Source organism: Lolium perenne, chromosome 4 (genome assembly GCF_019359855.2).
Source record: "Lolium perenne isolate Kyuss_39 chromosome 4, Kyuss_2.0, whole genome shotgun sequence".
NCBI lineage: Eukaryota > Viridiplantae > Streptophyta > Magnoliopsida > Poales > Poaceae > Lolium > Lolium perenne.
The window spans coordinates 90,791,890-90,814,912 of record NC_067247.2 but is presented as its reverse complement, the minus strand read 5'-3'; positions in this window follow the sequence as shown (position 1 = coordinate 90,814,912).

The following is a 23,023-nucleotide window of genomic DNA, read 5'->3' as shown; positions in this document are numbered from 1 at the left end:
TTCTTCTTTCAATCTGATCTGGTTATAACCAGAATATGCATCCAGGAAGGAAAGACGTTCACATCCAGCCGTGGAGTCGATAATTTGATCGATCCTCGGGAGGGGAAAGTGATCCTTTGGACAATGTTTATTGAGACACGTAAAGTCGACGCACATGCGAAGGACCTTAGTGTTTTTCTTCGGCACCAAAGACAGATTTGCTACCCATGTGGCTTCGTGGAATATCTCTTTTATAAAACCAGCTTCTTGTAGTCGATTGATTTCGACGGCATGGCTTTGCGGTTTGGTTCCGAAAACGCCGCAAAGGTTGTTTGATTGGTCTCGCTAGTGGATCCAAGTTTAGGTGGTGCTCGGCAAGTTCCCTGGGTACTCCTGGCATGTCAGCTGGACACCATGCGAAGATTTTCCAGTGCTCACGGAGGAACTCGACGAGCGCGCTTTCCTATGCGATATCCATGTCGTTTGCGATAGATGTCGTCTTTTTCGGGTCTGTCGGGTGAATCTGCACTTCTTTCGAATTTTTCTCGGTACTGAAAGTTGATTCTTTGTTTGGCCTTCCAACGTCTGGTAGTACGTCGTAATCAGTCATGCTTTTTGACGCCAAGTACTCAGCTTGCATCCCGAAAGTTTCGACGGCGGTGAAAGTCCTTGTCGCATTTATCGGCTAAGGCAAAGCTTCCTTTGACCGTGATTGGTCCCTTTGGCCTGTGCATCCTCCACAACAGGTATGTATAGTGTGGCACCGCCATAAATCTAGCATATGCTGGTCGTCCCAACAGAGCGTGGTATCGCGACGGAAAATCCACGACTTCAAATTCGAGCCTCTCGATTCTATAATTTTCTCGGGTCCCAAACCGAACGTCGAGATTGATCTTTCCCAATGGGTAACTTGGTTTCTCCTGTGATGCCGTGGAACCTTGTGTCTGTTGGTTTCAAGTTTGCTAAGGATATGTTCATCTTCCTCAATGTATCTCGCATACATAAGGTTCAAGCTGCTGCCGCCGTCTATGAACACTCGAGAGACATCAAATCCCGCGATAATCGCCGCAGAATAAGTGCTGATCGCCCGGTCGAGGAACTTGCTGCGGATGATCCGCTATTGTGAAGCCGATATCTTGTCCCGACCAATTAAGGTACTCAACTGTTGGTGGTGGCATTTTCTCTCGCCATAAACACCGTCGTGAGATTACTTTCTCGAGCTCTATTGGACGGCCTTCCCTTCGAATCATCGACATCGCTCCATTGGAGTTAGGATCAACATAAGGTGGTGGTGCAGGTGCTGCCGCTATTCCGAGCCGATGCCGATTGTCGTCTGTGATCGCGGGAGGAGGCGGCAAGTGAATCTCGCTTCTAGGTTCTCGAGGATTTCTCTCGTGCTGCCCGCGCGTTAGCGTTTCGCGTACCGCAACATTGCCTGAAAATTTCGACAGTCTTTCTGCAAGTGTCCTGACTGTCTTTTACCGTTGCTGTCGAGGAAAAAGTGCATCTGGCACGGTCCATTCATCATCTCTTCAGGGGACACGAAGGGTCTTGGGAACCTAGGTCCGCTATTTTGCCTGCTGCGTGAATCATCCCTGTTATCACCTCGCTGTTCATTGCTTCTCTGGTAATCATCTCTGTTGCTTCCTCCTGTATTTGTCCGAAAACCTGCCGAAATTTGTCCTGGAGCGTCGTAGTTCTGTACCGCCGAGGAAATCTTCGCCTCGGTTGATAGTTTCGACCACGGTCCTCCTCGGCGACCTGTGCCGTTTGTTGTGGACAGCGTCTTCTCCATCTGCCCATTTATTTGCTATCTCCATTAACGCGGATACCGTCTTTGGATTGGTCCTTCCCAAATCCTCGACAAAATCTCCACGCTCGACTCCTGCGACAAACGCATCTATTGCTCTCTCGTCAGATATATTTTCTGCCGAGTTTTTGATGATATTCCACCTTTGGATGTACTTTCTCATTGGCTCATCTGGCTTTTGTCGACATGCTCTCAACTCCTCTAACGACGCGGGTTTTTTGCACGTGGATCTGAAGTTCTTGATGAACACGTCCTCAAAACTTTCCCAGCTGTCGATAGATCCTGGAGTGAGTTTCTTTATCCACGATCGTGCGGCTCCACTCAAATGCACCTGAATGCTTTGCATGGCTATTGCCCTGGTTCCTCCCGTGAGCTTCACTGTCTCCAGATAGTCGACTAGCCAATCCTCTGGATCTTGAAGGCCGTCGAACTTTTTGAAATTGTCGGGTAGCTTGAATCCTGAAGGGACTCGAGTTTTCCGGACTCTCCTTGTGAAGCATGGCAAGCCGCACATATCTTCGTCGTTAAGCTCCGGAGATTGCCGATGATCCCTTCTGCTTTGTCGTGCTCTGTCGACTCTTGCTTGTGCTGCCGTATCTCTTGCTCCACTTGGTTCTTCAGGGGCTGCCGCCGTTGCTGCTGCAGGTCGTGGACTATTTTGCCTTGCTGTTCCTTCGGGAGGCGTTGTAACGAACGCTGTCCCCATAGCTCCAACTCCTGCTATCGCCATATTGTATAGTGTTTCACTTGGATCACCTGGAGGTGGTTTAGACGCGAGGATAAAAGCTTGTGTCGCCATATACCCAGCTTCTGGTGTTTTAGGGATAATGTTTCCTCTTGTGTCTATCGACATAAAGGACATGTCGAGGTTTTGAACCAAGTGCTCTCTTTCCGCTTCGGGTATGTGTTGTAACCTTGATCTTCCTCTGTTCCGAGCCTCCCTGTGGCTATCACCCGAAGTTCTAGATTGTCGACTCAGATCTGCCCTTCTCCTGCTGGATGCAGAAGCTGCTTCCTTTCTCCTGTTCAACTCAGCTGTCTGTTTTTCCAATTCCCTCGCAGCTCGTGCGAGCCTATATTGATATGCTTGCAATTCTTCTGGTGTGGCTGTGGTAGCCATTGGTTCTGTGCCGTTCATAGCTCTCGCGGCTCTGTCCCACGCTGCTTGTGAAAGTTGAACTCTATCCCGCGGCTCTGGCCCGACGTATTTGTTGCCCAGGCCTTGTCGCAGATTGGAGGGATCGACGTATGGATTTCCCGCATCGTCGAAAGCCTCGTATGTCTCCTCTGATCTTCAATGGCGTAAATCTGATGATACTTTGTACTCAGATCTACGTTGGGTTTGGTGACATCATCGTTGAGATTGATGAAGACCTTGCCCACTGTGATAGATTTGTCGATGAAGTCGTAACTGTCGACATCGCTTGAGCCATCGCTTATATATGAGTCCGCAGATGACTCAAACGATATGTCGTTGAAGATCTTGGTGAGTTTCTCTCTTGTTCTGGTGCTGATGTAGCGTGTCGCCGAAGTTTCTTCTTCTCCTGACTCGGTTGACGACGCATAGCTTGAAAAATCGGTATCGACCTTCGACGATCCCGACGAAATCGGAACCTCGACACGATACGATCCTTCCTTCTCGACGCGAAAGTGAAACCTTCCGAACGTCATCTCCATGGGCTCCGCCAGATACGCATATGCATCCAAACGGGAGGGTGGGTGAGGAACAAAATCGACAAGACCAGCAGCGATCTGTTTACCTCGATCCATTGTGTTGCTTGCAGTTGATGATGTCGAAGATCTTGAACGTGCCATCGAGATCAGATCCTTACGCCTCTAATTCCCACAGACGGCGCCAATTGACAAGGTATCAACTTGTCAATGCCTATGGATTGTAGGCTAGGGTTTAGTTGGAAGTAGAGGGTAAGTAGATCTCGAAGGTTTCAACCGAAAAGTACTCGACGATTATGAAAACTAGGGTTTGTAGACAATGATTCGATTATTTCCTCGTCCCTCGACTCCCCCTTTATATAGGAGGTGGAGCCGAGGGATTCGTGCTATACAAGTTACAGAATCCGGGACGGTTTCTAACTCATCCCGCCAGATTACAGATAACACTTCCTATTACAACTCTTGACTTTCCTTGATATATCTTGGGCTCCCGAATCTTCTTATTCTTCGGGTAGTGGGCCTTCAGTAAACCCCGGGTACTATCTTCGGCAGGCCCATTTGGGATGCCTATGTCACCTAGTAAGCGTTTCTTGATGCCGTTGCAGATTATTCCATTGGCTTTCTCGACTTGACCGTTGGTTTGCGGGTGTGCAACCGACGCAAAGTTTAGCTTGATACCCACTTCTTCGCAATAATATTTGAACTCATTGGATGTGAAGTTACTGCCGTTATCTGTGACGATGCTGTGAGGCACTCCAAACCTGAAGACGAGACTTTTCACGAATTTGACTGCAGATGCCCCGTCTGGTGAGTTTATCGGCTTCGCTTCTATCCACTTTGTAAATTTGTCGACAGCTACCAACATATACTCCTTCCCTCCTGGCCAAGACTTGTGTAGCTTGCCCACCATGTCGAGGCCCCATTGAGCAAAGGGCCAAGACAGAGGTATTGGCATTAGCTCTGCTGCTGGGGAGTGAGGTTTTGCGGCAAACCTCTGGCACGCATCACAGGTTCGTACTATCTCCTTTGCGTCCTCTATTGCTGTCAACCAGTAAAATCCAGCTCGAAAAACTTTGGCAGCAATAGCTCGGCTACTCGCGTGGTGACCGCAAATTCCTTCGTGTACGTCCTTCAGGATCATCCTTCCTTCCTCGGGTGTGACGCACCTCTGTAGTACTCCCGAAATACTTCGTTTGTATAGCTCCCCTTTGACCACAGTAAAAGCCTTTGATCGTCTAATAACTCGCCTTGCTTCAACTGGATCGTCGGGTATTTCCTTCTTCAGGATGTATGAGATGTACGTCTGCATCCATGGTATCTGTATCATCATGACCAGGTCCTGATCTTCTTCTTCTTCCTCTTGCTCCTCCTTGGTAGCCCCCGAGGGTTTTTTCTCCTTCTTTTTTGGCTTTGTCGACTTCGTAGATCTCTCTGCTATCTCTTCACAAAATACTCCTGGCGGCAGTGCAAGGCATTGCGACCCGATGTTTGCGAGAACGTCGGCTTCGTCATTGCTCAATCTGCTGATATGATTTACTTCGCATCCATCGAACAACTTCTCGAGCTCGTTGTAGACTTCCTTGTATGCTATCATACTATCATTGACTGCGTCACATTGGTTCATGACTTGCTGAGCCACCAACTGCGAGTCGCCAAAGATTTTTAGTCGAGTAGCGCCGCAAGCTTTCGCCATCTTCATCCCGTGTATGAGGGCTTGATATTCTGCCTCATTGTTAGACGCGTTTGGGAACGTCATCCTCAGAACGTATTTCAACTTGTCGCCTTCTGGTGATACTAATATCACCCCTGCGCCAGCTCCTTCTAATCTCTTGGATCCATCGAAGTTCATGGTCCACGTTCTCGACAAATCTGGTGGTCCTATGTTTTAAAACTCCATCTACTCTGCGATGAAGTCTGGCAGAATCTGCGACTTGATTGCTTTTCTTTTTTCATACGTGATGTCCCGAGGGGAAAGTTCTATTCCCCAAAGGGAGACACGACCCGTAGCTTCTGGATTGTTTAGTATATTTGACAAGGGAGCTTCATTGACCACTACGATCGGGTGTGCCGAAAAGTAGTGGCGCAATTTTCGTGCGGTTGTGAACACTCCATATGCTAGCTTTTGGTACTGAGGGTACCTCTGTTTTGAAGGCGATAGAACTTCGCTGACGAAGTATACTGGCCTCTGTACTCCATGGAGTTTTCCTTCTTCCTCCCTTTCGACGACAAGTACCGTGCTTACCACCTGGGGTGTGGCCGCAATATACAGCAACAGCGGCTCCTTCTCTTTTGGCGCCACCAAGATTGGGGGTGTCGAGATTTTGCGCTTGAGGTCCTCAAAAGCTCTGTCCGCTTCTTCGTTCCATTGGAACTTGTCTCCCTGTTTAATCAAGGCGTAAAATGGTAACGCCTTTTCTCCTAGCCTGGCGACGAATCTGCTTAAAGCTGCGACTCGCCCGGTTAACTGCTGTACTTCTTTCAACTTCGTTGGCTTCCTCATCGTTACGATGGCCTGTATTTTCTCGGGGTTTGCTTCAATCCCTCATGCTGATACTAGGAACCCGAGAAGTTCCCCTGCAGGAACGCCGAAAGAGCACTTTGTCGGGTTCAGCTTGAGGAAGAACTTGTCGAGGTTGTCGAAAGTTTCCTTCAGGTCCTCAATTAGGGTGTCGCCTTTTTTGGATGTTATGACGACATCGTCGATGTATACTTGTACATTTTTCCCTATCTGCTCTGCTAGGCACTTCTGCATCATCCGCTGATACGTTGCTCCCGCGTTTTTCAACCCGAAGGGCATTGTTCGATAGCAGAACACGCCGTAAGGGGTGATGAACGCTGTTTTCACCTCATCATCTTCTTTCAATCTGATCTGGTTATAACCAGAATAAGCATCCAGGAAGGAAAGACGTTCACATCCTGCCGTGGAGTCGATGATTTGATCGATCCTTGGGAGGGGAAAGTGATCCTTTGGACAATGTTTATTGAGACACGTGAAGTCGACGCACATGCGAAGGACCTTCGTGTTTTTCTTCGGCACCAACACTGGGTTAGCTACCCATGTGGCCTCTGTATGTATTTCTTTGATAAAACCTGCTTCTCTGAGTCTGTTAATTTCCGACAGCATAGCCTTGCGGTTTGGTTCCGAAAAACGCCGCAAAGGTTGTTTGATTGGTTTCGCGATTGGATCCAAGTGTAGGTGGTGCTCAGCAAGTTCCCTGGGTACTCCTGGCATGTCAGCTGGACACCATGCGAAGATTTTCCAGTGCTTACGGAGGAACTCGACGAGCGCGTTTTCCTATGCGAGGTCCATGTTATTTGCGATGGACGTCGTTTTCTTCGGGTCTGTCGGGTGGATCTGTACTTCCTTGGAATCCTTTGCTGTGTTGAAGGTTGACTCCTTGCTAGGCCTCCCCACATCTGGTAGTACGTCGTAATCTGTCGTGAGTTGTGACTCCATATATTCTGCTTGCATCCCGAAGGTTTCTGAAAGCCGATGAAAATCCTTATCACATTTATCGGAAAGCGAAAAGCTTCCTTTAATCGTGATTGGCCCCTTTGGTCCAGGCATCCTCCACAACAGGTATGTGTAATGTGGTACTGCCATGAACCTAGCGTATGCTGGGCGCCCCAATAGAGCATGATACTGTGATGGGAAATCCACGACTTCGAACTCCAACCTTTCGATCCTGTAATTCTCTCGGGTGCCAAACTGAACGTCGAGATTGATCCTTCCCAGTGGGTAACTTGGCTTATCTGGTGTGATGCCATGAAATCGTGTATCCGTTGGTTTGAGGTTCGCCAAGGATATGTTCATCTTCCTTAGTGTATCTGCGTACATAAGGTTTAGGCTGCTTCCTCCGTCGATGAAAACTCGCGACACGTCGAATCCTGCGATCACTGCTGGCAAAATAAGTGCTGACTGCCCTGGTCGAGGAACTTGCTGCGGGTGATCCGCAATTGTGAAACCGATGTCCTGTCCCGACCAATTGAGATACTCGACTGTTGGTGGAGGCATCTTCTCTGCCATGAACACCTGCCGCGAGATTACTTTCTGAGCTCTATTGGATGGTCTGCCTTTCTGAATCATTGAGACCGCTCCATGTGAGTTGGGATCGACATATGGTGGTGGTGCTGGTGCTGCCGCAATTCTGAGCTGGTGTCGATTTTCTTCCGTGATTGCGGGAGGGGGTGGCAAGTGGATCTCACTCCTAGGTCCTTGGGGATTTCGACTTGCTGCCTGAGCATGAGCTTGCGCGGCAACCCTCATCATCGCTTGAAAGTTCCGACAATCTTTATGTAGATGTCCTGACTGCCTTACCCCATTGTTGTCGACGAAAAAGTGCATCTGGCATGGGCCGTTCATCATATCCTCAGGGGTCACAAAGGGCCTCCTAGGTCCATTGTTTGGCCTATTATTTCGCGAGTCATCTCTGTTGTCACTTCGCTGTTCATTGCTGCGTTGGTAGTTATCTCTGTTATTTCCTCCAGTGCCTGATCGAAACCCAGCCGAAATTTGGCCAGGTGGATCGTAACTCGAAAATCGAGAAAATCGTCGCCTGCCCTGGTAATTTCGACTGCGGTCCTCCTCTGGTGACCTGTGTCGTTTATTATGCACAGCATCTTCACCATCTGCCCATTTGTTTGCTATCTCCATCAACGCTGACACTGTTTTTGGGTTGGTTCTCCCCAGATCCTCCACGAAATCTCCTCGCCGGACTCCTGCAACGAACGCGTCTATGGCTCTCTCGTCAGATATGTTTTCTGCCGAGTTTTTGATGATGTTCCACCTTTGGATGTACTTCCTCATTGATTCATCATGCTTCTGTCGGCATGATCTCAACTCCTCGAGTGTCGCAGGCTTTTTGCAGGTAGACCGAAAATTCTTGATGAATATCTCCTCGAAATCAGTCCAGTTGTCGATGGAACCTACTGGAAGCTTCTTTATCCAAGATCTTGCGGCTCCACTCAAGTGCACCTGAATGCTCTGCATTGCCGTTGCCCTTGTGCCGCCAATTAGTTTCACTGTCTCGAGGTAATCTACCAGCCAATCCTCAGGATCCTGCAATCCGTCGAATTTTTTGAAATTATCGGGAAGCTTAAACCCTGAAGGCACCCGAGTTTTTCGGACCCTTCTAGTAAAGCATGGTAGCCCACACATATCCTCTTCGGCTAAGTCTGGAGAGTGTCGATGTTCCCTTCTATGTTGTCGTGCCCTGTCTACCCTTGCCTGAGCTTCTGCGTCCCTTGCTTCACCTGTTCTCTCGGGAGCTGCTGCTGCAGCCACAGGTCGTGGACTATTTTGCCTTGCTGATCCTTCAGGAGGCGTCGATGCGAACGCTGTTCCCATGGCTCCAACACCTGCCATGGCCATGTTATATAGTGCTTCCCTTGGATCTCCAGGATGTGGCCTGGATGCGAGGATAAAGGCTTGTGTCGCCATATACCCAGCTTCCGGTGTTTTGGGAATAATGTTTCCTCTCGTGTCTATTGACATAAAGGACACGTCGAGGTTTTGAACTAGATTCTCTCTTTCTGCTTATGGTATATTTTGCAGCCTTGACCTTGCCCTGTTCCGAGATTCTCTGTGACTATCTCCCGAGGTTCCTGAGTGTCGACTGAGGTCTGCCCTTCGCCTGCTTGACGCGGAAGCTGCCTCCCTTCTTTTGTTCAGAACCTCTGTTTGTTTTTCTAATTCTCGTCCAGGTCGAGCAAGTCTATATTGGTATGCCTGCAATTCCTCGACCGTGGCAGTTGTCGCCATTGGTTCTGAACCATCTATAGCTCTTGCGGCTCTATCCCATGCTGCTTGCGGCAACTGAACTCTCAGACGCGGTGTAGACCCGACGTATTTGTTGCCTAATCCTCGCCTTAAATCAGAGGGATCGACGTATGGATTTCCCAAATCGTCGAAAGCCTCCGATGTTTGCTCCTGTTCACGACTTGCTTCTCCAATGACGTAGATTTGATGATATTGAGAATTCTGCGCCTTGCTGGATTCGGTGACACCATCATAGAGATTGGTGAAGACCTTTCCAATGGTGATAGATTTGTCGATGAAGTCGAAGCTATCGACGCTTTCAGAATCGCTGCTTATATAGGAGTCCGCAGACGACTCGAAAGACATGTCGCTGAAGATCTTGGCGAGTTTTTCGCTTGCCTTGGTGCTGACGAAACGTGGCGAAGATGTTTCTTCGTCGCCTGACTCGACCGATGATGCCGAGCTCGAAGATTCAGTATGTTCCATAGAAAACTTCGGGAAGGTCGGAATTTCGAGACGATAACTTCCTTCCTTCCCGACGCGAAAGTGGAACCTCCCGAACGTCATCTCCATGGGCTCCTCCGGATATGTATATGCATCCAAACGGGAGGGCGGGTGAGGTACAAAATCAACGAGACCAGTTTCGATCTGTTTACCTCTGTCCAAGATGTTGCTTGCTGCCGATGAAGTCGACGATCCTGAACGTGCCATCGAGATCAGCTCCTTGTCGCCTCTAAATCCCACAGACGGCGCCAATTGACAAGGGATTAACTTGTCAATGCCTACAAGTAGTAGACTAGGGTTTCGTGTAATGTAGAGGGCAAGTAGATCTCGAAGGTTATCAGCCGAATAATACTCGACGAAATAGAACTAGGGTTTGCTCAACAATGATTCGATGATCTCTCTCGTCCCTCGACTCCCCCTTATATATGAGGCGGAGCCGAGGGATTCGTATTGTACAAATTACAGAATCCGGGGAGGTTTCTAACTCATCCCGCAAGATTACATACAACACTTCCTATTACAACTCTAGCTTTCCTTAATAACATCTTTGGGCTTCCGAGTCTTCTTATTCTTCGGGTAGTGGGCCTTCAGTAAACCCCGGGTACTATCTCCGGCAGGCCCATTGGGGATGCCTATGTCATCTTGTGAGCTGCCTAACATGATCAAGATCATCTATCTGTAAAGCTACATGTGCGTTTGTTGGGATCCGATGAATAATGAATACTATGCTATGTTGATTATCAATCTATCTATGTGTTGTTTATGATCTTGCATGCTCTCTGTTGCTAGTAGAGGCTCTGGCCAAGTCATTGCTTGTAACTCTAAGAGGAGGTACTTATGCTCGATAGTGGGTTCATGCCTCCATTAAATCTGGGGGAGTGACAGCAACCTCTAAGGTTGTGGATGTGCTGTTGCCACTAGGGATAAAACATCAATTCTATATCTAAGGATGTATTTGTTGATTACATTACACACCATACTTAATGCAATTGTCTGTTGTTTGCAACCTAATACTGGAGGGGTTCGGATGATAACTTGAAGGTGGACTTTTTAGGCATAGATGCATGCTGGATAGCGGTCTATGTACTTTGTCGTAATGCCCAATTAAATCTCACACTACTCATCATAACATGTATGTGCATTGTTATGCTCTCTTTATTTGTCAATTGCCCAACTGTAATTTGTTCACCCAACATGCTTATTCTTATCGGAGAGACACCACTAGTGAACTGTGGACCCCGGTCCATTCTTTTACATCAAATACAATCTACTGCAATACTTGTTCTACTGTTTTCTGCAAACATCATCTTCCACACTATACATCTAATCCTTTGTTACAGCAAGCCGGTGAGATTGACAACCTCACTGTCACGTTGGGGCAAAGTAATTTGGTTGTGTTGTGTAGGTTCCACGTTGGCGCCGGAATCCCTGGTGTTGCGCCGCACTACACTCCGCCGCCATCAACCTTCAACGTGCTTCTTGGCTCCTACTGGTTCGATAACCTTGGTTTCTTACTGAGGGAAAACTTGCTTCTATATGCATCACACCTTCCTCTTGGGGTTCCCAACGGACGTGTGCATACACGCTATCAAGCAAGATTTTCTGGCGCCGTTGCCGGGGAGATCAAGACACGCTGCAAGGGGAGTCTCCACCTCCAATCTCTTTACTTTGTTTTTGTCTTGCTTTAATTTTATTTACTACTTTGTTTGCTGCACTAAAACAAAACACAAAAACATTAGTTGCTAGTTTTACTTTATTTACTATCTTGTTTGCTATATTAAAAACACAAAAAAATTAGTTACTTGCATTTACTTTATCTAGTTTGCTTTATTTACAATTGCTAAAATGGGTACTCCTGAAAATACTAAGTTGTGTGACTTCACAAACACAAATAATAATGATTTCTTATGCACACCTATTGCTCCACCTGCTACTACAGCAGAATTCTTTGAAATTAAACCTGCTTTACTAAATCTTGTTATGAGAGAGCAATTTTCTGGTGTTGGTTCTGATGATACTGCTGCCCATCTAAATAATTTTGTTGAACTATGTGAAATGCAAAAGTATAAGGATGTAGATGGTGACATTATAAAGTTAAAATTGTTTCCTTTCTCATTAAGAGGAAGAGCTAAAGATTGGTTGCTATCTCTGCCTAAGAATAGTATTGATTCATGGACTAAATGTAAGGATGCTTTCATTGGTAGATATTATCCTCCTGCTAAAATTATCTCTTTGAGAAGTAGCATAATGAATTTTAAGCAATTAGATACTGAGCATGTTGCACAAGCATGGGAAAGAATGAAGTCTTTGGTTAAAAATTGCCCAACCCATGGACTGACTACTTGGATGATCATCCAAACCTTTTATGCAGGATTGAATTTTTCTTCACGGAACCTATTGGATTCAGCTGCTGGAGGTACCTTTATGTCCATCACTTTGGGGGCGGCAACAAAGCTTCTTGATAATGTGATGATTAATTACTCTGAATGGCACACGGAAAGAGCTCCACAAGGTAAGAAGGTAAATTCTGTTGAAGAAACCTCTTCCTTGAGTGATAAGATTGATGCTATTATGTCTATGCTTGTGAGTGGTAGGACTAATGTTGATCCTACTAATGTTCCGTTAGCTTCATTGGTTGCCCAAGAAGAACATGTTGATGTGAACTTCATTAAAAATAACAATTACAATAACTCTAGGCCATATCCTGCTAATGGTAACTCTTATAGTAGATATGTTTCACCTAATGAGGAAAAGATGTTAGAAATTGAAAGATCTACTAAGAGCTTTATGCAATCCCAATATGAGCAAAATAAATTGTTTACTAAAACTATGAATGAACAGTCTACCTTGTTGAAAATTATAGGAAATCAACTTGAAAATCTGAATATGGAGATCTCTGGATTGCAAACTAAACTTGCAAATACTGAAAACCGAATCTCATACATATCTGCGTCACAATCTTCCTTAATTAATAAAATGGCTGCTAAACCCGAGGATATTGAAAATAAAATTGTTACTACAGCAAATGCCATCCAAGTTAGAATTAATGAGAATATAAGATTAATGGTTGAATTGCATGCTAGGTGGGAAAGAGAAGAAAATGAAAAACTAGCTAAAGAGAATAATGTAACTAAAGTTTGGACTATTACCACCACTAGTAATGCTAATGCTCCACATGTTGCTGCACCTCCTACTATCAATGGTAAAATAATTGGTGTTGGCAATGTTTCTACTCCTAATGCAAAGCGAGCAAAACTGCCTGAAACTGCTAAAACTGCTGAAACTGCCTGTGATAAAACTGCTGAATTTTTTTCCAACATTGGGGACAATGATCCCATTGCTGTAGACCATAATAGTTTAGATTTTGATGACTGCCACATCTCTGAAGTTATAAAGTTCTTACAAAAACTTGCTAAGAGTCCTAACGCTAGTGCTATAAATTTGGCTTTTACAAAACATATTACAAATGCTCTCATAAAAGCTAGAGAAGAGAAACTAAAACTTGAAACTTCTATTCCTAGGAAGTTAGAAGATGGTTGGGAGCCCATCATTAAGATGAAGGTCAATGATTTTGATTGCAATGCTTTATGTGATCTTGGTGCAAGTATTTCTGTTATGCCTAAGAAAATTTATGATATGCTTGACTTGCCACCATTGAAAAACTGCTATTTGGATGTTAATCTTGCTGATAATTCTACAAAGAAACCTTTGGGGAGGATTGATAATGTTCGCATTACGGTTAACAATAACCTTGTCCCCGTTGATTTTGTTGTCTTGGATATTGAATGCAATGCATCTTGTCCCATTATATTGGGAAGACCTTTTCTTCGAACTGTTGGTGCTACCATTGATATGAAGGAAGGTAATATTAAATATCAATTTCCTCTCAAGAAAGGTATGGAACACTTCCCTAGAAAGAGAATGAAGTTACCTTTTGATTCTATCATTAGAACGAATTATGATGTTGATGCTTCATCTCTTGATAACACTTGATATACACTTTCTGCGCCTAGCTGAAAGGCGTTAAAGAAAAGCGCTTATGGGAGACAACCCATCATTTTACTACAGTATTTTTGTTTTATATTTGAGTCTTGGAAGTTGTTACTACTGTAGCAACCTCTCCTTATCTTAGTTTTATTGCATTGTTGTGCCAAGTAAAGTCTCTAATAGAAGTATGATACTAGATTTGGATTACTGCGCAGAAACAGATTTTCTTGCTGTCACAAATTTAGGTTGAATTCTCTGTAGGTAACTCAGAAAATTATGCCAATTTACGTGAGTGATCCTCAGATATGTACGCAACTTTCATTAGTTTTGAGTTTTCTCAGTTGAGCAAGTCTGGTGCCTCTAAAAAATACGTCTTTACGTATTGTTCTGTTTTGACAGATTCTGCCTTTTATTTCACATTGCCTGTTTTGCTACGTTACATGGATTTTTTTGTTCCATTAACTTTCAGTAGCTTTGTGCAATGTCCATAAGTGTTAAGAATGATTGTGTCACCTCTGAACATGTGAAATTTTTAATTATGCACTAACCCTCTAATGAGTTTGTTTCGAGTTTGGTGTGGAGGAAGTTTTCAAGGGTCAAGAGAGGAGGATGATACAATATGATCAAGGAGAGTGAAAGCTCTAAGCTTGGGGATGCCCCGGTGGTTCACCCCTGCATATTTCAAGAAGACTCAAGCGTCTAAGCTTGGGGATGCCCAAGGCATCCCCTTCTTCATCGACAACACTATCAGGTTCCTCTAGTGAAACTATATTTTTATTCCATCACATCTTATGTGCTTTACTTGGAGCGTCTGTTTGTTTTTGTTTTTGTTTTGTTTGAATAAAGTTGGATCCTAGCATTCATTGTGTGGGAGAGAGACACGCTCCGCTATTGCATATGGACACATATGTCCTTAGCTTTACTCACAATATTCATGGCGAAGGTTGAACTGCTTCGTTAAATTGTTATATGGTTGGAAACGGGAAATGCTACATGTGGTAATTGGTATAATATCTTGAATAATGTGATACTTGGCAATTGTTGTGCTCATGTTTAAGCTCTTGCATCATATACTTTGCACCTATTAGTGAAGAAATACATAGAGCTTGCTAAAATTTGGTTTTCCTAATTGGTCTCTCTAAGGTCTAGATATTTTCTAGTAAGGGTCGAACAACAAGGAAGACGGTATGGAGTCTTATAATGCTTTCAATATGTCTTTTATGTGAGTTTTGCTGTACCGGTTCATACTTGTGTTTGCTTTAAATAACCTTGCTAGCCTAAACCTTGTATCGAGAGGGAATACTTCTCATGCATCCAAAATCCTTGAGCCAAACACTATGCCACTTGTGTCCACCATACCTACCTACTACATGGTATTTCTCCGCCATTCCAAAGTAAATTGCTTGAGTGCTACCTTTAAAATTTCTATTCTTTATCTTTGCAATATATAGCTCATGGGACAAATAGCCTAAAAACTATTGTGGTATTGAATATGTTTTTTTACTTATGCATCTTATCTCTTATAAGTTGCTTGTTGAGCGATAACCATGTTCCTGGGGACGCCATCAACTATTTCTTTGTTGAATATCATGTGAGTTGCTATGCATGTTCGTCTTGTCTGAAGTAAGGGTAATTTATCATGATCAAATGGTTTGAGTATACATATTGTTAGAGAAGAACATTGGGCCGCTAACTAAAGCCATGATCCATGGTGGAAGTTTCAGTTTGGACAACAAACCTCAATCTCTTATGAGAATATTATCTGTTGTTGAATGCTTATGCATTAAAGAGGAGTCTATCTGTTGTCTATGTTGTCCCGGTATGGATGTCTAAGTTGAGAATAATCAAAAGCGAGAAATCCAATGCGAGCTTTCTCCTTAGACCTTTGTACAGGCGGCATAGAGGTACCCCATTGTGACACTTGGTTGAAACATATGCTATGCTATGATAATCCATGTAAATCCAAGCTAATTAGGACAAGGTGCGGGCACTATTGGTATACTATGCATGAGGCTTGCAACTTGTAGGATATAATTTACATAACTCATATGCTTTATTACTACCGTTGACAAAATTGTTTCTTGTTTTCAAAATAAAAGCTCTAGCACAAATATAGCAATCAATGCTTCCCTCTGCGAAGGGCCTTTCTTCTACTTTTATTGTTGAGTCAGTTTACCCATTTCCTTCTATCTCAAGAAGCAAACACTTGTGTTAACTGTGCATTGATTCCTACATACTTGCATATTGCACTTATTATATTACTTTATGTTGACAATATCCATGAGATATACATGTTATAAGTTGAAAGCAACCGCTGAAACTTAATCTTCCTTTGTGTTGCTTCAATGCCTTTACTTTGAATCTATTGCTTTATGAGTTAACTCTTATACAAGACTTATTGATGCTTGTCTTGAAAGTACTATTCATGAAAAGTCTTTGCTATATGATTCAATTGTTTACTCATTACATTTACCATTGTTTCAAATTGCTGCATTCATTACATGTGCTTACAATAGTATTGATCAACATTATGTTGGTAGCATTGTCACTTAAGAAATTATCTTTGTTATCGTTTACCTACTCGGGACGAGTAGGAACTAAGCTTGGGGATGCTTGATACGTCTCAAACGTATCTATAATTTCTTATGTTCCATGCTACTTTTATGATGATACTCACATGTTTTATACACATTATATGTCATTATTATGCATTTTCCGGCACTAACCTATTAACGAGATGCCGAAGAGCCAGTTGTTGTTTTCTGCTGTTTTTGGTTTCAGAAATCCTAGTAAGGAAATATTCTCGGAATTGGACGAAATCAACGCCCAGGGTCCTATTTTTCCACGAAGCTTCCAGAAGACCGGGGGAGAGACGAAGTGGGGCCACGGGGTGGCCACACACCAGGGCGGCGCGGCCCAGGCCCTGGCCGCGCCGGCCTGTGGTGTGGGCCCCTCGTGACGCCCCTTGACCTACCTCTTCGCCTACTTAAGCCTTCGTCGAAGATAGTTCCAGTACCGAGAGCCACGATACGGAAAACCTTCCAGAGACGCCGCCGCCGCCAATCCCATCTCGGGGGATTCAGGAGATCGCCTCCGGCACCCTGCCGGAGAGGGGAATCATCTCCCGGAGGACTCTACACCGCCATGGTCGCCTACGGATTGATGTGTGAGTAGTTCACCCCTGGACTATGGGTCCATAGCAGTAGCTAGATGGTCGTCTTCTCCCCATTGTGCTATCATTGTCTGATCTTGTGAGCTGCCTAACATGATCAAGATCATCTATCTGTAAAGCTACATGTGCGTTTGTTGGGATCCGATGAATAGTGAATACTATGCTATGTTGATTATCAATCTATCTATGTGTTGTTTATGATTTTGCATGCTCTCCGTTGCTAGTAGAGGCTCTGGCCAAGTCATTGCTTGTAACTCCAAGAGGGGGTACTTATGCTCGATAGTGGGTTCATGCCTCCATTAAATCTGGGGGAGTGACAGCAACCTCTAAGGTTGTGGATGTGCTGTTGCCACTAGGGATAAAACATCAATTCTATATCTAAGGATGTATTTGTTGATTACATTACGCACCATACTTAATGCAATTGTCTATTGTTTGCAACTTAATACTGGAGGGGGTTCGGATGATAACCTGAAGGTGGACTTTTTAGGCATAGATGCATGCTGGATAGCGGTCTATGTACTTTGTCGTAATGCCCAATTAAATCTCACACTACTCATCATAACATGTATGTGCATTGTTATGCTCTCTTTATTTGTCAATTGCCCAACTGTAATTTGTTCACCCAACATGCTATTTCTTATCGAAGAGACACCACTAGTGAACTGTGGACCCCGGTCCATTCTTTTACATCGAATACAATCTACTGCAATACTTGTTCTACTGTTTTCTGCAAACATCATCTTCCACACTATACATCTAATCCTTTGTTACAGCAAGCCGGTGAGATTGACAACCTCACTGTCACGTTGGGGCAAAGTAATTTGGTTGTGTTGTGCAGGTTCCACGTTGGCGCCGGAATCCCTGGTGTTGCGCCGCACTACACTCCGCCGCCATCAACCTTCAACGTGCTTCTTGGCTCCTACTGATTCGATAACCTTCGTTTCTTACTGAGGGAAAACTTGCTTCTATACGCATCACACCTTCCTCTTGGGGTTCCCAACGGACGTGTGCATACACGCTATCAAGCCATATGATGGCTCTCAAAAGAATCTTTCGGTATTTGGTTGATACCCCAAGATATGGTATTTGGTACCCTAAAGGCTCAAGTTTTATTCTCAATGGATACACCGATGCGGATTGGGCGGGAGACAAGGATGATAGGAAATCAACTTCCGGGGCTTGCCAATTCCTTGGTAGGTCCTTGGTGTGTTGGTCTTCTAAGAAGAAAAATTGTATATATCTCTCTACAGCCGAAGCCGAATATGTTGTCGCCGCAAGTGGATGCACTCAATTGTTATGGATGAGGCAAACTTTAAAGGAATACGGTGTCATTTGTGACAAAGTGCCTCTATTATGTGACAATGAAAGTGCCATCAAGATTGCCTATAATCCGGTGCAACATTCAAGAACGAAGCATATTGAGATCCGGAATCATTTCATTAGGGATCATGTTGCCCGTGGTGATATTGAGCTTATCTATGTTCCTACCAAAGACCAACTTGCCGATATATTCACGAAGCCTCTTGATGAAGCAAGGTTTTGCTATTTGAGGAATGAGCTAAACATCATTGATTCAAGGAGTATAGCTTGACCATCTTGCAAACACACCTTTGTCTCAAAACTTTATTTGGTTTAGATGTGGGCATGGAAATAGGGGGGTGCGGTTTAAACTATTGAGCTATCCCTCCCCCCATAATGCCAACATTAAGAAATCATTCTCTTTATATCATGTGTTGATATGTGAGCTTCAATGATGAGTAGTGGTTTGGACCCAAGATATATCTTCGCGGTGCCATGCCATAACACTCATATATGGTGGCCTAGGCCACCACACTCTTCTTTGTGAAGAGTTGGAGTTATTTGGATCTTATTGTTTTTTTTATTTGACAACTCCTTGGTCTTATGGGAAATCACTCTAGTTTGGCCTTATTTGCTCATATCTTGCAAACTTGAGTGATCATGTACCATTAACAGTTTGTACCTTCTAAACCTAAGCCTACACTCTCCTATAAGCCACTTCCATCTTGCTCATTTTTCATGTTTGGTAAAAACTTGGAGTTTGAGGTTTCTCGGTCGGATGATCTCGGTTGCCCCATCTTATTGGTAAATATGCATCTTATATGTGACTTGATACATTATTGCACCACATATGGGTTCACGCAAATAACCAACTGAAGATAGGCAGGATTTCCGGTGTTCTGGAATTTTCCAGAAAACCGGATAATCCGCCCCCCTGGCACCCCGGAATATCCGGCCTGGCCGGATTATCCGCCCCTACTTTGGGCCGGATTATCCGACCTGGGCGATTTGCGGGAGAACTAAGAGGCGCCGCGGGGAGGACAGTTTCCACAACAATCAGTTCCCCCCACGCGCCCTCTTCTTCCTCCTCAGCCGCCGGAGCTCCTCCTCCTCGCCGGAGTCGCCCCGTCCGCTCCCTCTCGGAGTTTTTGGGTGGATCGGGTGCCTCTCCTCCTTAGCTACCCTCTCCTCCAAGCGGCTTCCACAATGGATGCGGGTATGACTCACAATCCATAACCCTAGGTGTTGTGATTTGTATGTGCTATTTTCTTGGTGGAGATGGTGTCTAGTTGTTCCAAATCATGTGTAGTATACTCCTCTTGCATGCTATGAGGCCGATCTGGTCATAGACAAGCTTTTGATTGGAAGAACTGCAAGATTCGCAGGGCCGGATTATCCGGCCTGGAGCTTCATCGTCGCTGCAGTTTGGTTTCAATATATCTTGTCTAGACTTGTATCGACTTATAGTATGTTTCTAGAGTACATTACTATATCATACATGACTTATGAGCATTATCTTCTCTTTGCTATCCGCCTTTGCTATTCACAGGTCATGTTTCTCGGGGTGCTCGGAGACGCCCAAGGGGTGATCGGTCAAGTGATGAGTTCGCGCCCAACGCTCCTCGCAAGTCCTCAGCATCTAGGCAGAAGAACAAGGCTACAAGAGAAAACTACAAGAACGTGGACATTGTCACTTATTCCGCTATCCGCCTGAAGAACTGGTATGAAGACCTTCCAAGGGATGAAGAGACAGAGGGCAGGAAATACTGGTGCATGGAGCAGGAGTTCATCTACAAGGACATTTATGAGCCCATGAAGAATCTGCGACCCATGCAAGCAATCGATGTGGATGTTCTAACTGAAAACAATTATTTTGAAGATGCAATCTGGGTAGCTGGCAGGTTGGGCTTGAAGGATATCATGAAGATTCAATGTGACTATAGTCCAGAGTTGGTGAAGCAATTCTTTGCCACTTTGGCCATCCAGAAAGATGAGGACCGCACTATGGAATGGATGTCTGGCTCTACTCACTGTAGGGCAACCTTGCGCCGGTTTGCTGGTATTCTTGGACTTTCTGCAGAAGGAGTTCGTCGCCTCCATGGACCACAGAAGACAGATAAGAATGTGTTGTTTGATCTCTATACCTTAGCTGGAAAAGTTGGTACTTCCAAGGGGCTGCTTCCCATCTATGGTCAGTTACTCAGGTTCTTTCGGGCCACCATTTCTCCAAGTGGTGGTAACAATGATGCACTCCGGGGAACCCTTGTGGATCTTATGCACCTCAGCTTTAGGTGTGCTCGTGATGTTAATGAGGAACATGACTACACTATTGATGTCATGGACTTCATCTTCAATGAGATTCATGATGCCATGGTCTCCCGGACCACCATACCTTATGCACCATATATCCAGCTCCTCATCAACAACTCTGTGGCCTTGGATGGTGAAGATTTGCGCGGGTACCCATTGATGAAGCACTCTGTCAAGAAGCCTTACAAGATTAAGCCAGTCTCTTCTGCTGCACCTGCACCTGACTCCTTCATGGGTGATGCTCGTTCTAGTGGTTTTGCTCCTGCTCGCCATGCTGACCTCCCAGCTATGAAGAAACAAGTGAGCAGACTTAGTTGGTTTCAGCGTCACATCCTTCGCATGAACATTGAGATCCATAAGGAGAACTATGCGGCCAGCCGAGAGCGTTCTGAGATTAAGCATACTCAGGCGGTCATTCTGCATAAGCTCAGTGGTGAGCAAGGACCCCCACCTCAGCCTCCAGTTCACCCAGGTTACAGTGGGTGGCATTCTTCACAGGTTCCGTGGAGTGATCTTGATGATTGCATTCAAAGGTCCAACCTCACTCGCCGCTCTCCGGATGCCCCTGACACTGAAGATGAAGATGAGGAAGCGGCGTACCAGTCCGATGATGAAGATGCCTCCGAGTGATCCCCATGGGGGCGAGTAGCATCGCGCTTGTCCCCTTTTTGGCATCTCGATGCCAAAGGGGGAGAAGTGTTCTATTAGGACTTCTCTCGGGGATTTGCATGGTTTGGGCACAAGCATATGTGTTTATCATTCTTCTATTACTTGTGTTCCCTCTTATTTGAACTATTTGGTTTGTTTGTGTTCCGTTTAAAACTATGTGCTATGTGGTGTGAGACATTGTTATGGTTTTTCAGATTTCTATATGTTGAGATCAAGGCTATTATATTATGCGTGATGCTATATCTCCGTATTATATATCTACACATGGGTATGATTTCTAGCATCCTATCTCAACTTCATATATGTCTATGTCTCTTGTTAGAGCTCATGTTGGATACCTCTTGTATTGAGGCACCTCGCACCTATGTGTTGTGTATTTGTATTCAAATGCAAATTACTTACATGCACACATGTAGGGGGAGTGCCTCTATGTTTTGCCATCATGCTTGTCTCTATAGTGATTCTCTTGCAAATCCGTATATTGTCATCAAACACCAAAAAGGGGGAGATTGAAAGAACATCTCTCATATTATGTTTTGTGTGTTTGATGTCAATGTATGTGATTCACTAATGTTTGTCTAAGTGGTACATGGTTTATATAGATACAATTATATGTGTGTTGGATGTAGTTAATCATGTCAAAAAGAAGCAGCAAAAGGATCATCAGGCCGGATAATCCGGGCCGGATATTTCCAAAATATCCGGCCCCCAGTTTTCGGCTAAGGACTTGAGGAATTGTGGCTCAGTATGCTTCTGGATAGGGGCCGGACATTTGCCCGGATATTTGCCCGGTTTTGTCCCAGGGCCGGATTATCCGGGCCGGATATTTCCAAAATATCCGGCCCCCTCAAAAATGGCTAAGGACCTGAGGAAAAGCAAGTCAGGATAGGGGCCGGACATTTGGCCGGATATTTGCCCAGTTTTGTCCCAGGGCCAGATTATCCGGGCCGGATATTTCCAAAATATCCGGCCCCCTCGAAAATGGCTAAGGACCTGAAGAAAGGCAAGTTAGGATAGGGGCCGGACATTTGGCCGGATATTCTCCTGGTTTTGTCCCGGTGGCCGGATTATCCGGGGGGCGGATTATCCGGCCCTTACTTAGGCCGGATTATCCGGGCCCCCAGAAGCCCCAACGACTGGATTTTGTAGAGGGGTATTTATACCCCCTTCTTCTTCCTTCCTCCTTTGCTCAATCATTGACTAAAATTCTGCCAAGCCTCACCACCATTAGAGCCACCTCAAGAACACAAAAACACAAGATTTGCAAGATCTCCTTCCTCCCCCAACCAAAGCTCTTGATCTTTGGAGATTCGAAGGAGAAGACACCGATCTACATCCTCACCGAAGCGATTTACATTTCCCCCTCATTTGTTTGAGGGCCCTTTTGCTAGTGTTCCTCTTTGGATCCCTAGTTGTTGTTGTTGATGTATTATTGTTGATTTGTTGTGTTGTTACAGATTTGGGAGCCTCCAATTCAGTTGTGGATGTGTGCCCCAAGAACCTTGTAAAGGCCCGGTTTCCGCCTCGAGGAAATCCCTTAGTGGAAGTGGGCTAGGCCTTCGTGGCGTTGCTCACCGGAGATCTGAGTGAAGCCTTCGTGGCTGTTGGTTTGGCTTTCATAGCAACCACACTCCTCCAAACGTAGACGTACCTTCTTGCAAAGGAAGGGAACTACGGGAATCATCTCCGTGTCATCGCGTGCTCCACTCTTGGTTACCTCTATCCTTTATCTCTCTATTGCGTAGCTATATCTTGCTTAGTTGTTAACCTTGTCATATAGTTAAATTCACATAGTTGCATATCTAGAGAATTTACCTTTGTATCAAGCCTAAATTGAAAAAGAACTAAAAATTGGGTAGCA